Below are 16,020 nucleotides of genomic sequence, written 5' to 3' on the forward strand. Positions count from 1 at the left end.
TTTGACTAATTGTAAGAGTTCTGGATGAATTTGGAGAGTCTAGACAACAATTATACTCATTTTGTCCCGAAACAGGCTAAACCCGAGAAAACATTGATTTAAAGCAGTAAACAGCTATGTTACTCTTTCTAGGGTGAAAATATGCAACAATCTAATGAGTCTGACTAATTATAAGAGTTCGGATTTAATTTGGAGTGTTTAGACAACACTTACACCTATTTTGTTCCAAAACAGGCTTAAAACGAGAAAACAGGCTAAAACCGCAAAAACATTGATTAAAAGCAGTAAACAGCTTTGTTTATGTTTCTGGGGTCAACATGTTTGACAATCGAATGCATTTGACTAATTGTAAGAGTTCGGGATGAATTTGGAGTGTTTAGACAACAATTATACGCATTTTGTCCTGAAACAGGCTAAACCCGAGAAAACATTGATTTAAAGCAGTAAACAGCTATGTTACTCTTTCTAGGGTGAAAATATGTAACAATCTAATGCGTTTGACTAATTATAAGAGTTCGGGTTGAATTTGGAGTGTTTAGACAACACTTATACCTATTTTGTTCCAAAACAGGCTTTAAACGAGAAAACAGGCTAAAACCGCGAAAACATTGATTAAAAGCAGTAAACAGCTTTGTTTGCGTTTTTGGGGTCAACATGTGTGACAATCGAATGCATTTGACTAATTGTAAGAGTTCTGGATGAATTTGGAGAGTCTAGACAACAATTATACTCATTTTGTCCCGAAACAGGCTAAACCCGAGAAAACATTGATTTAAAGCAGTAAACAGCTATGTTACTCTTTCTAGGGTGAAAATATGCAACAATCTAATGAGTTTGACTAATTATAAGAGTTCGGGTTTAATTTTGAGTGTTTAGACAACACTTACACCTATTTTGTTCCAAAACAGGCTTAAAACGAGAAAACAGGCTAAAACCGCAAAAACATTGATTAAAAGCAGTAAACAGCTTTGTTTGTGTTTCTAGTGTCAACATGTGTGACAATCGAATGCATTTGACTAATTGTAAGAGTTCGGGATGAATTTGGAGAGTTTAGACAACAATTATACTCATTTTGTCCCGAAACAGGCTAAACCCGAGAAAACATTGATTTAAAGCAGTAAACAGCTATGTTACTCTTTCTAGGGTGAAAATATGCAACAATCTAATGAGTTTGACAAATTATAAGAGTTCGGGTTTAATTTGGAGTGTTTAGACAACACTTACACCTATTTTGTTCCAAAACAGGCTTAAAACGAGAAAACAGGCTAAAACCGCAAAAACATTGATTAAAAGCAGTAAACAGCTTTGTTTATGTTTCTGGGGTCAACATGTTTGACGATCGAATGCATTTGACTAATTGTAAGAGTTCGGGATGAATTTGGAGAGTTTAGACAACAATTATACTCATTTTGTCCCGAAACAGGCTAAACCCGAGAAAACATTGATTTAAAGCAGTAAACAGCTATGTTACTCTTTCTAGGGTGAAAATATGCAACAATCTATTGAGTTTGACTAATTATAATAGTTCGGGTTTAATTTGGAGTGTTTAGACAACACTTATACCTATTTTGTTCCAAAACAGGCTTAAAACGAGAAAACAGGCTAAAACCGCGAAAACATTGATGAAAAGCAGTAAACAGCTTTGTTTATGTTTCTGGGGTTAACATGTGTGAAAATCGAATGCATTTGACTAATTGTAAGAGTTCGGGATGAATTTGGAGTGTTTAGACAACAATTATACCCATTTTGTCCCGAAACAGGCTAAACCCGAGAAAACATTGATTTAAAGCAGTAAACAGCTATGTTACTCTTTCTAGGGTGAAAATATGTAACAAACTAATGCGTTTGAATAATTATAAGAGTTCAGGTTTAATTTGGAGTGTTTAGACAACACTTATACCAATTTTGTTCCAAAATAGGCATAAAACGAGAAAACAGGCTAAAACCGAGTAAACATTAATTCGAAGTAGTAAACAGGTTTGTTTGTGTTTCTAGTGTAAAAATGTGTGACAATCCAATGCATTTAACTATTTGTAAGAGTTCGGAAGGAATTTGGAGTGTTTAAACAACAATTATACCCATTTTGTCCCAAAACAGGGTAAAACAGAGAAAAAATTGATTTAAAGCGGTAAACAGCTATGTTACTCTTTCTAGGGTGAAAGTATGCAACAATCTAATGCGTTTGACTAATTATAAGAGTTCGGGTTTAATTTGGAGTGTTTAGACAACACTTATACCTATTTTGTTCCAAAACAGGCTTCAAACGAGAAAACAGGCTAAAACCGCGAAAACATTGATGAAAAGCAGTAAACAGCTTTGTTTGCGTTTCTGGGGTCAACATGTGTGACAATCGAATGCATTTGACTAATTGTAAGAGTTCTGGATGAATTTGGAGAGTCTAGACAACAATTATACTCATTTTGTCCCGAAACAGGCTAAACCCGAGAAAACATTGATTTAAAGCAGTAAACAGCTATGTTACTCTTTCTAGGGTGAAAATATTCAACAATCTAATGAGTTTGACTAATTATAAGAGTTCGGGTTTAATTTGGAGTGTTTAGACAACACTTACACCTATTTTGTTCCAAAACAGCTTAAAACGAGAAAACAGGCTAAAACCGCAAAAACATTGATTAAAAGCAGTAAACAGCTTTGTTTATGTTTCTGGGGTCAACATGTTTGACAATCGAATGCATTTGACTAATTGTAAGAGTTCGGGATGAATTTGGAGTGTTTAGACAACAATTATACCCATTTTGTCCCGAAACAGGCTAAACCCGAGAAAACATTGATTTAAAGCAGTAAACAGCTATGTTACTCTTTCTAGGGTGAAAATATGTAACAATCTAATGCGTTTGAATAATTATAAGAGTTCGGGTTGAATTTGGAGTGTTTAGACAACACTTATACCTATTTTGTTCCAAAACAGGCTTCAAACGAGAAAACAGGCTAAAACCGCGAAAACATTGATTAAAAGCAATAAACAGCTTTGTTTGCGTTTTTGGGGTCAACATGTGTGACAATCGAATGCATTTGACTAATTGTAAGAGTTCTGGATGAATTTGGAGAGTCTAGACAACAATTATACTCATTTTGTCCCGAAACAGGCTAAACCCGAGAAAACATTGATTTAAAGCAGTAAACAGCTATGTTACTCTTTCTAGGGTGAAAATATGCAACAATCTAATGAGTTTGACTAATTATAAGAGTTCGGGTTTAATTTGGAGTGTTTAGACAACACTTACACCTATTTTGTTCCAAAACAGGCTTAAAACGAGAAAACAGGCTAAAACCGCGAAAACATTGATGAAAAGCAGTAAACAGCTTTGTTTATGTTTCTGGGGTTAACATGTGTGAAAATCGAATGCATTTGACTAATTGTAAGAGTTCTGGATGAATTTGGAGAGTCTAGACAACAATTATACTCATTTTGTCCCGAAACAGGCTAAACCCGAGAAAACATTGATTTAAAGCAGTAAACAGCTATGTTACTCTTTCTAGGGTGAAAATATGCAACAATCTAATGAGTCTGACTAATTATAAGAGTTCGGGTTTAATTTGGAGTGTTTAGACAACACTTACACCTATTTTGTTCCAAAACAGGCTTAAAACGAGAAAACAGGCTAAAACCGCAAAAACATTGATTAAAAGCAGTAAACAGCTTTGTTTATGTTTCTGGGGTCAACATGTTTGACAATCGAATGCATTTGACTAATTGTAAGAGTTCGGGATGAATTTGGAGTGTTTAGACAACAATTATACGCATTTTGTCCTGAAACAGGCTAAACCCGAGAAAACATTGATTTAAAGCAGTAAACAGCTATGTTACTCTTTCTAGGGTGAAAATATGTAACAATCTAATGCGTTTGACTAATTATAAGAGTTCGGGTTGAATTTGGAGTGTTTAGACAACACTTATACCTATTTTGTTCCAAAACAGGCTTTCAACGAGAAAACAGGCTAAAACCGCGAAAACATTGATTAAAAGCAGTAAACAGCTTTGTTTGCGTTTTTGGGGTCAACATGTGTGACAATCGAATGCATTTGACTAATTGTAAGAGTTCTGGATGAATTTGGAGAGTCTAGACAACAATTATACTCATTTTGTCCCGAAACAGGCTAAACCCGAGAAAACATTGATTTAAAGCAGTAAACAGCTATGTTACTCTTTCTAGGGTGAAAATATGCAACAATCTAATGAGTTTGACTAATTATAAGAGTTCGGGTTTAATTTTGAGTGTTTAGACAACACTTACACCTATTTTGTTCCAAAACAGGCTTAAAACGAGAAAACAGGCTAAAACCGCAAAAACATTGATTAAAAGCAGTAAACAGCTTTGTTTGTGTTTCTAGTGTCAACATGTGTGACAATCGAATGCATTTGACTAATTGTAAGAGTTCGGGATGAATTTGGAGAGTTTAGACAACAATTATACTCATTTTGTCCCGAAACAGGCTAAACCCGAGAAAACATTGATTTAAAGCAGTAAACAGCTATGTTACTCTTTCTAGGGTGAAAATATGCAACAATCTAATGAGTTTGACAAATTATAAGAGTTCGGGTTTAATTTGGAGTGTTTAGACAACACTTACACCTATTTTGTTCCAAAACAGGCTTAAAACGAGAAAACAGGCTAAAACCGCAAAAACATTGATTAAAAGCAGTAAACAGCTTTGTTTATGTTTCTGGGGTCAACATGTTTGACGATCGAATGCATTTGACTAATTGTAAGAGTTCGGGATGAATTTGGAGAGTTTAGACAACAATTATACTCATTTTGTCCCGAAACAGGCTAAACCCGAGAAAACATTGATTTAAAGCAGTAAACAGCTATGTTACTCTTTCTAGGGTGAAAATATGCAACAATCTATTGAGTTTGACTAATTATAATAGTTCGGGTTTAATTTGGAGTGTTTAGACAACACTTATACCTATTTTGTTCCAAAACAGGCTTAAAACGAGAAAACAGGCTAAAACCGCGAAAACATTGATGAAAAGCAGTAAACAGCTTTGTTTATGTTTCTGGGGTTAACATGTGTGAAAATCGAATGCATTTGACTAATTGTAAGAGTTCGGGATGAATTTGGAGTGTTTAGACAACAATTATACCCATTTTGTCCCGAAACAGGCTAAACCCGAGAAAACATTGATTTAAAGCAGTAAACAGCTATGTTACTCTTTCTAGGGTGAAAATATGTAACAAACTAATGCGTTTGAATAATTATAAGAGTTCAGGTTTAATTTGGAGTGTTTAGACAACACTTATACCAATTTTGTTCCAAAATAGGCATAAAACGAGAAAACAGGCTAAAACCGAGTAAACATTAATTCGAAGTAGTAAACAGGTTTGTTTGTGTTTCTAGTGTAAAAATGTGTGACAATCCAATGCATTTAACTATTTGTAAGAGTTCGGAAGGAATTTGGAGTGTTTAAACAACAATTATACCCATTTTGTCCCAAAACAGGGTAAAACAGAGAAAAAATTGATTTAAAGCGGTAAACAGCTATGTTACTCTTTCTAGGGTGAAAGTATGCAACAATCTAATGCGTTTGACTAATTATAAGAGTTCGGGTTTAATTTGGAGTGTTTAGACAACACTTATACCTATTTTGTTCCAAAACAGGCTTCAAACGAGAAAACAGGCTAAAACCGCGAAAACATTGATTAAAAGCAGTAAACAGCTTTGTTTGCGTTTCTGGGGTCAACATGTGTGACAATCGAATGCATTTGACTAATTGTAAGAGTTCTGGATGAATTTGGAGAGTCTAGACAACAATTATACTCATTTTGTCCCGAAACAGGCTAAACCCGAGAAAACATTGATTTAAAGCAGTAAACAGCTATGTTACTCTTTGTAGGGTGAAAATATTCAACAATCTAATGAGTTTGACTAATTATAAGAGTTCGGGTTTAATTTGGAGTGTTTAGACAACACTTACACCTATTTTGTTCCAAAACAGCTTAAAACGAGAAAACAGGCTAAAACCGCAAAAACATTGATTAAAAGCAGTAAACAGCTTTGTTTATGTTTCTGGGGTCAACATGTTTGACAATCGAATGCATTTGACTAATTGTAAGAGTTCGGGATGAATTTGGAGTGTTTAGACAACAATTATACCCATTTTGTCCCGAAACAGGCTAAACCCGAGAAAACATTGATTTAAAGCAGTAAACAGCTATGTTACTCTTTCTAGGGTGAAAATATGTAACAATCTAATGCGTTTGAATAATTATAAGAGTTCGGGTTGAATTTGGAGTGTTTAGACAACACTTATACCTATTTTGTTCCAAAACAGGCTTCAAACGAGAAAACAGGCTAAAACCGCGAAAACATTGATTAAAAGCAATAAACAGCTTTGTTTGCGTTTTTGGGGTCAACATGTGTGACAATCGAATGCATTTGACTAATTGTAAGAGTTCTGGATGAATTTGGAGAGTCTAGACAACAATTATACTCATTTTGTCCCGAAACAGGCTAAACCCGAGAAAACATTGATTTAAAGCAGTAAACAGCTATGTTACTCTTTCTAGGGTGAAAATATGCAACAATCTAATGAGTTTGACTAATTATAAGAGTTCGGGTTTAATTTGGAGTGTTTAGACAACACTTACACCTATTTTGTTCCAAAACAGGCTTAAAACGAGAAAACAGGCTAAAACCGCGAAAACATTGATGAAAAGCAGTAAACAGCTTTGTTTATGTTTCTGGGGTTAACATGTGTGAAAATCGAATGCATTTGACTAATTGTAAGAGTTCGGGATGAATTTGGAGTGTTTAGACAACAATTATACCCATTTTGTCCCGAAACAGGCTAAACCCGAGAAAACATTGATTTAAAGCAGTAAACAGCTATGTTACTCTTTCTAGGGTGAAAATATGTAACAAACTAATGCGTTTGAATAATTATAAGAGTTCAGGTTTAATTTGGAGTGTTTAGACAACACTTATACCAATTTTGTTCCAAAATAGGCATAAAACGAGAAAACAGGCTAAAACCGAGTAAACATTAATTCGAAGTAGTAAACAGGTTTGTTTGTGTTTCTAGTGTAAAAATGTGTGACAATCCAATGCATTTAACTATTTGTAAGAGTTCGGAAGGAATTTGGAGTGTTTAAACAACAATTATACCCATTTTGTCCCAAAACAGGGTAAAACAGAGAAAAAATTGATTTAAAGCGGTAAACAGCTATGTTACTCTTTCTAGGGTGAAAGTATGCAACAATCTAATGCGTTTGACTAATTATAAGAGTTAGGGTTTAATTTGGAGTGTTTAGACAACACTTATACCTATTTTGTTCCAAAACAGGCTTCAAACGAGAAAACAGGCTAAAACCGCGAAAACATTGATTAAAAGCAGTAAACAGCTTTGTTTGCGTTTCTGGGGTCAACATGTGTGACAATCGAATGCATTTGACTAATTGTAAGAGTTCTGGATGAATTTGGAGAGTCTAGACAACAATTATACTCATTTTGTCCCGAAACAGGCTAAACCCGAGAAAACATTGATTTAAAGCAGTAAACAGCTATGTTACTCTTTCTAGGGTGAAAATATTCAACAATCTAATGAGTTTGACTAATTATAAGAGTTCGGGTTTAATTTGGAGTGTTTAGACAACACTTACACCTATTTTGTTCCAAAACAGCTTAAAACGAGAAAACAGGCTAAAACCGCAAAAACATTGATTAAAAGCAGTAAACAGCTTTGTTTATGTTTCTGGGGTCAACATGTTTGACAATCGAATGCATTTGACTAATTGTAAGAGTTCGGGATGAATTTGGAGTGTTTAGACAACAATTATACCCATTTTGTCCCGAAACAGGCTAAACCCGAGAAAACATTGATTTAAAGCAGTAAACAGCTATGTTACTCTTTCTAGGGTGAAAATATGTAACAATCTAATGCGTTTGAATAATTATAAGAGTTCGGGTTGAATTTGGAGTGTTTAGACAACACTTATACCTATTTTGTTCCAAAACAGGCTTCAAACGAGAAAACAGGCTAAAACCGCGAAAACATTGATTAAAAGCAATAAACAGCTTTGTTTGCGTTTTTGGGGTCAACATGTGTGACAATCGAATGCATTTGACTAATTGTAAGAGTTCTGGATGAATTTGGAGAGTCTAGACAACAATTATACTCATTTTGTCCCGAAACAGGCTAAACCCGAGAAAACATTGATTTAAAGCAGTAAACAGCTATGTTACTCTTTCTAGGGTGAAAATATGCAACAATCTAATGAGTTTGACTAATTATAAGAGTTCGGGTTTAATTTGGAGTGTTTAGACAACACTTACACCTATTTTGTTCCAAAACAGGCTTAAAACGAGAAAACAGGCTAAAACCGCAAAAACATTGATTAAAAGCAGTAAACAGCTTTGTTTATGTTTCTGGGGTCAACATGTTTGACAATCGAATGCATTTGACTAATTGTAAGAGTTCGGGATGAATTTGGAGTGTTTAGACAACAATTATACCCATTTTGTCCCGAAACAGGCTAAACCCGAGAAAACATTGATTTAAAGCAGTAAACAGCTATGTTACTCTTTCTAGGGTGAAAGTATGCAACAATCTAATGCGTTTGACTAATTATAAGAGTTCGGTTTTAATTTGGAGTGTTTAGACAACACTTATACCTATTTTGTTCCAAAACAGGCTTCAAACGAGAAAACAGGCTAAAACCGCGAAAACATTGATTAAAAGCAGTAAACAGCTTTGTTTGCGTTTCTGGGGTCAACATGTGTGACAATCGAATGCATTTGACTAATTGTAAGAGTTCTGGATGAATTTGGAGAGTCTAGACAACAATTATACTCATTTTGTCCCGAAACAGGCTAAACCCGAGACAACATTGATTTAAAGCAGTAAACAGCTATGTTACTCTTTCTAGGGTGAAAATATTCAACAATCTAATGAGTCTGACTAATTATAAGAGTTCGGGTTTAATTTGGAGTGTTTAGACAACACTTACACCTATTTTGTTCCAAAACAGGTTAAAACGAGAAAACAGGCTAAAACCGCAAAAACATTGATTAAAAGCAGTAAACAGCTTTGTTTATGTTTCTGGGGTCAACATGTTTGACAATCGAATGCATTTGACTAATTGTAAGAGTTCGGGATGAATTTGGAGAGTCTAGACAACAATTATACTCATTTTGTCCCGAAACAGGCTAAACCCGAGAAAACATTGATTTAAAGCAGTAAACAGCTATGTTACTCTTTCTAGGGTGAAAATATTCAACAATCTAATGAGTTTGACTAATTATAAGAGTTCGGGTTTAATTTGGAGTGTTTAGACAACACTTACACCTATTTTGTTCCAAAACAGCTTAAAACGAGAAAACAGGCTAAAACCGCAAAAACATTGATTAAAAGCAGTAAACAGCTTTGTTTATGTTTCTGGGGTCAACATGTTTGACAATCGAATGCATTTGACTAATTGTAAGAGTTCGGGATGAATTTGGAGTGTTTAGACAACAATTATACCCATTTTGTCCCGAAACAGGCTAAACCCGAGAAAACATTGATTTAAAGCAGTAAACAGCTATGTTACTCTTTCTAGGGTGAAAATATGTAACAATCTAATGCGTTTGAATAATTATAAGAGTTCGGGTTGAATTTGGAGTGTTTAGACAACACTTATACCTATTTTGTTCCAAAACAGGCTTCAAACGAGAAAACAGGCTAAAACCGCGAAAACATTGATTAAAAGCAATAAACAGCTTTGTTTGCGTTTTTGGGGTCAACATGTGTGACAATCGAATGCATTTGACTAATTGTAAGAGTTCTGGATGAATTTGGAGAGTCTAGACAACAATTATACTCATTTTGTCCCGAAACAGGCTAAACCCGAGAAAACATTGATTTAAAGCAGTAAACAGCTATGTTACTCTTTCTAGGGTGAAAATATGCAACAATCTAATGAGTTTGACTAATTATAAGAGTTCGGGTTTAATTTGGAGTGTTTAGACAACACTTACACCTATTTTGTTCCAAAACAGGCTTAAAACGAGAAAACAGGCTAAAACCGCAAAAACATTGATTAAAAGCAGTAAACAGCTTTGTTTATGTTTCTGGGGTCAACATGTTTGACAATCGAATGCATTTGACTAATTGTAAGAGTTCGGGATGAATTTGGAGTGTTTAGACAACAATTATACCCATTTTGTCCCGAAACAGGCTAAACCCGAGAAAACATTGATTTAAAGCAGTAAACAGCTATGTTACTCTTTCTAGGGTGAAAGTATGCAACAATCTAATGCGTTTGACTAATTATAAGAGTTCGGTTTTAATTTGGAGTGTTTAGACAACACTTATACCTATTTTGTTCCAAAACAGGCTTCAAACGAGAAAACAGGCTAAAACCGCGAAAACATTGATTAGAAGCAGTAAACAGCTTTGTTTGCGTTTCTGGGGTCAACATGTGTGACAATCGAATGCATTTGACTAATTGTAAGAGTTCTGGATGAATTTGGAGAGTCTAGACAACAATTATACTCATTTTGTCCCGAAACAGGCTAAACCCGAGAAAACATTGATTTAAAGCAGTAAACAGCTATGTTACTCTTTCTAGGGTGAAAATATTCAACAATCTAATGAGTCTGACTAATTATAAGAGTTCGGGTTTAATTTGGAGTGTTTAGACAACACTTACACCTATTTTGTTCCAAAACAGGTTAAAACGAGAAAACAGGCTAAAACCGCAAAAACATTGATTAAAAGCAGTAAACAGCTTTGTTTATGTTTCTGGGGTCAACATGTTTGACAATCGAATGCATTTGACTAATTGTAAGAGTTCGGGATGAATTTGGAGTGTTTAGACAACAATTATACCCATTTTGTCCCGAAACAGGCTAAACCCGAGAAAACATTGATTTAAAGCAGTAAACAGCTATGTTACTCTTTCTAGGGTGAAAATATGCAACAATCTATTGAGTTTGACTAATTATAATAGTTCGGGTTTAATTTGGAGTGTTTAGACAACACTTATACCTATTTTGTTCCAAAACAGGCTTAAAACGAGAAAACAGGCTAAAACCGCGAAAACATTGATGAAAAGCAGTAAACAGCTTTGTTTATGTTTCTGGGGTTAACATGTGTGAAAATCGAATGCATTTGACTAATTGTAAGAGTTCGGGATGAATTTGGAGTGTTTAGACAACAATTATACCCATTTTGTCCCGAAACAGGCTAAACCCGAGAAAACATTGATTTAAAGCAGTAAACAGCTATGTTACTCTTTCTAGGGTGAAAATATGTAACAAACTAATGCGTTTGAATAATTATAAGAGTTCAGGTTTAATTTGGAGTGTTTAGACAACACTTATACCAATTTTGTTCCAAAATAGGCATAAAACGAGAAAACAGGCTAAAACCGAGTAAACATTAATTCGAAGTAGTAAACAGGTTTGTTTGTGTTTCTAGTGTAAAAATGTGTGACAATCCAATGCATTTAACTATTTGTAAGAGTTCGGAAGGAATTTGGAGTGTTTAGACAACAATTATACCCATTTTGTCCCAAAACAGGCTAAAACAGAGAAAACATTGATTTAAAGCAGTAAACAGCTATGTTACTCTTTCTAGGGTGAAAGTATGCAACAATCTAATGCGTTTGACTAATTATAAGAGTTCGGGTTTAATTTGGAGTGTTTAGACAACACTTATACCTATTTTGTTCCAAAACAGGCTTCAAACGAGAAAACAGGCTAAAACCGCGAAAACATTGATTAAAAGCAGTAAACAGCTTTGTTTGCGTTTCTGGGGTCAACATGTGTGACAATCGAATGCATTTGACTAATTGTAAGAGTTCTGGATGAATTTGGAGAGTCTAGACAACAATTATACTCATTTTGTCCCGAAACAGGCTAAACCCGAGAAAACATTGATTTAAAGCAGTAAACAGCTATGTTACTCTTTCTAGGGTGAAAGTATGCAACAATCTAATGCGTTTGACTAATTATAAGAGTTCGGGTTTAATTTGGAGTGTTTACACAACACTTATACCTATTTTGTTCCAAAACAGGCTTCAAACGAGAAAACAGGCTAAAACCGCGAAAACATTGATTAAAAGCAGTAAACAGCTTTGTTTGCGTTTCTGGGGTCAACATGTGTGACAATCGAATGCATTTGACTAATTGTAAGAGTTCTGGATGAATTTGGAGAGTCTAGACAACAATTATACTCATTTTTGAAAGAATTAATAGGATCGATTATGAGTTTAGTGAGAAGATTTGAATAACAAGAGAGTGAGAATCGTTGAGAGTATAGTAAGAGAGTATAGAGAGAGTATTGTGGAGAAAGAGATATTATCTCTTCTTACCTCATTTAGAACATAATTACAATCTACTTATAGACATATACAAAAGAATATACTAAGATGATCCTAGGCACATTTACATATAAAGATAGCGACATGTCCTTAAGAAGACATGTGATCCTTCCCACTTGCGCACTCTACACTAACGGCTATGAGGGGAAGGATCGAGAAGCTCTTGTGACCGTTGGAGGCTGGTGAACATGGAATGGGCTCGTGATCCTCATGGGTTGAGCTTGGTAGGCCTTTAGCTGTACGGACGGCCCAATGGTGATGGTTGTACGGACGGATGTACGGACAAGGTGTGTGTGCGGTTTCATACTCCCCCTCAAGCTTGATCATGAGCATTGATCAAGCTTGGACTCATGCACACCCACCTCATTAAAAACCTTAGTATAGAAAACCACTTGGGAAAAACTATACTTAAGGGAAAAAGAGTGTGGGCATCATGTGAAGACAATCATGGCCGAGTAAGATCTTTGAGGCCAAGTTTGGAGTGAATGTACTCACACACTTGTGGACTGGCCGCCTTGGTGAAAACGTCAGCCAATTGTTCAGAGCTCTCGGTGTGACATGGTAGAACAACTCCAAGTTTAATTTGCTCTCGGACTTTGTGGCAGTCGACTTCAATGTGCTTGGTTCTCTCATGGAACACCGAGTTTGTTGCGATGTGAATAGCTGCCTCATTGTCGCAATGCATAGTAATAGGCTTAGGTGACTCGATTCCAAGGTCCTTGATGAGTGCCTTGAGCCACATCAACTCGGTTGTTAACTTTCTCATGGCTCTATACTCCGATTCAGCACTTGATAGGGATACCACCTTTTGTTTCTTGCTCTTCCATGTGATCAAGTTGCCTCCTAGGAACGTGCAATAGCCTGTAGTGGAGCGACGGTCTCCACGGTCTCCGGCGTAATCCGCATCACAATACCCTATTAGCTCCGTGCTTTCATTTCGACCCATCCATATGCCTTGCCCCGGCGAGCCCTTGAGATATTTGAGGATGCGGTTCACCATACCCCAATGATGCACGGTAGGACTTTGCATGTGTTGGCTCACCTGATTAACAGCAAAGCAAATATCAGGTCTAGTGATAGTAAGGTATATAAGCTTACCTACTAGCCGCCGGTATCGCTTGACGTCTTGAAATGGAGCTGCATCAAACTCCCCCTTTCCTCCGGCCTTATAGTTTTCATCAAGGGGTGTAGATACAGCTTTTGAACCTAGCTTCCCTGCTTCACTCAATAAATCAAGAGCATATTTTCTTTGTGATAAAAACAATCCTTCATTAGTCCTATATACTTCTATACCAAGAAAATATTTAAGTTCTCCTAGGTCTTTGATATCAAAAACTGACTTAAGGTAAGCCTTAGTCTCTTGAATGCCTACCTTGTCACTTCCAGTTATGATGATATCATCAACATAAACTAGAATGACTATAATACCTTTTTCACTTGGTAAGGTGAATAGAGTGTGGTCAGCCTCTGATTTGCGGAAGCCTTTCTCAAGGAGTGTGGTGCTTAACTTGTGATACCAAGCCCTAGGGGACTGTTTGAGTCCATAAATCGCCTTGTTCAGTTTTAATACTTTCCCGGGACCAATGATGTCTTCTAAACCCGGAGGTGGCCTCATATAAACTTCATCCTCGAGCTCTCCTTGTAAGAAGGCGTTCTTAACATCCATTTGCCATAAGTCCCAGTCAAGGTTGGTTGCAAGAGAGAGAACAACTCGAACCGTGTGAAGTTTGGCCACCGGTGCAAACGTATCTTGGTAGTCCTCCCCATACGTTTGAGTGAACCCCCTTGCAACGAGTCTGGCTTTGTAGCGTTCGATCTCCCCATCACTCTTATATTTAATGGTAAAGATCCACCTGGATGTCACAGCCTTCTTGCCTTTGGGTAAGTCAGCCTCGTCCCATGTATGATTGGCCTCCATTGCATTCTTCTCGGCATTGACAGCATCACACCATTCCTTATGATTCTTGGCTTCTTCATAGTCTTTGGGAATCCAATGAGCATCAATCTTGCCAAGAAACACTTGATGGTGTGGAGGAAAATGAGCCAAGGTGCATACCGCTTGAATCGGATGAGCTACAGCAACGTTGTTGTAGTAGACCCGAGTGTTTCGCCAATTGGAGGGGGGAAACTTGAGGCGTTCACTGCGGCGAAGTGGGATAACTTCCTGTGGTGTGGCCTCATCGTCATTGTCTTTCTCAGTGGGCACATAATCCTCATCACCGGAAGCATTGTCCACCGGAACTGAATTTAAACCATTTTCATCATCGGATTGTTCATCAAGTTCAGCCGAGTGTTCATCAAGTGCAGCCGAGGGATCATTGTCTAGAGACTCCGGCGGTGAAGTGGCCGGTGCATTGACTGGGGGTGCAGGTGTTGACGCGGGGGCATTGTCAACACCGAGTCTCTCGAGAAGGATGCGAAGGTTGTTAGCTCGGTCAGATGGTGAGGTGGACAAGTCTCGAAGGCTCTCCCAGTTCTTTTCCTCATAGAAGCCTTTAGACTCCACGAACTTAACATCACGAGAGACAAAAACGCGCTTCATGTTCGGCTCGTAGCACTTGTAGCCTTTTTGAGTCGTCGAGTACCCAAGGAACATGCTCTTAACACTCTTAGCATCAAGCTTGTCGCGCAGTTCTCCTGGCTTCAACACATAACACACGCAGCCAAATACTCTTAAATGATCAAATGAGGGTTTTACCTTGTTTATTACCTCAAACGGTGAACTGTCTTGAAGAACTTTGGTTGGTGTCCGGTTAATGAGGTAGCAAGCCGCAAGAACAGCATCTCCCCAAAACTTCTTTGGAACATTGGTGTGAAACATCATGGATCTTGCCACTTCCATGAGGTGCCTATTCTTCCTTTCAGCAACACCATTTTGTTGGGGTGTATATGGACAGCTTGTTTGATGAATAATCCCATGGTTTGCTAGGTATTGTTTGAAGGCATGGCTTGTATACTCTCCTCCATTATCTGATCTCAAAATTTTAATCTTTGCATTATAATGGTTAGTCACATATTTTTGAAAATTAGTGAAGGCTTCAAGAACTCTATCTTTAGAAGGAAGCAAGGTCAGCCAAGTATATTTTGATTTTTCATCAATAAAAGTCACAAAATATTTTTGATTTTCTCTAGACAAGCAAGGGGAAGTCCAAACATCTGAATGGATTAAATCAAAACAATTTTCATAAATAGTCATAGATTTAGGAAAAACAGCCTTGCAATGTTTACCAAGAATACATGCCTCACACTCATCATTTTTAAAAGAAATATTAGGAAACATTAATGATAAAGCTCTAGTATGAGGATGTCCTAGCCTAGCATGTAAAATAGAATCACTAGGTTTAATAATAACCGAATTAAAACAAGATGCAGTAGAAGAAGATAGATTCAAGTCCTCAAGCACATATAGATCATCCTTGGAACCTCCTTGACCAAGAACTTTACTTGTCTCAATATCCTGAAAATGAACCTTGTTAGGACCAAATATTGCATAACAATTTAAATCAGTGGTGGCCCTCTTAACTGATAGCAAATTAGATGTGAAATTTGGCATATAGAAAGCTTTAGTTTCTTTGTTAAATAACTTTAAATTCCCTATGCCTTTAATTGGAACTTTCTCACCATTAGCTATCACAACATTACCATTAGCAGGCTTAATATCACTCATTAACCTAGAATCACTAATCATGTG

This window comes from Camelina sativa, chromosome 7 (assembly GCF_030686135.1).
Source record: "Camelina sativa cultivar CO46 ecotype springtype chromosome 7, ASM3068613v1".
Classification (NCBI taxonomy): Eukaryota; Viridiplantae; Streptophyta; class Magnoliopsida; order Brassicales; family Brassicaceae; genus Camelina; species Camelina sativa.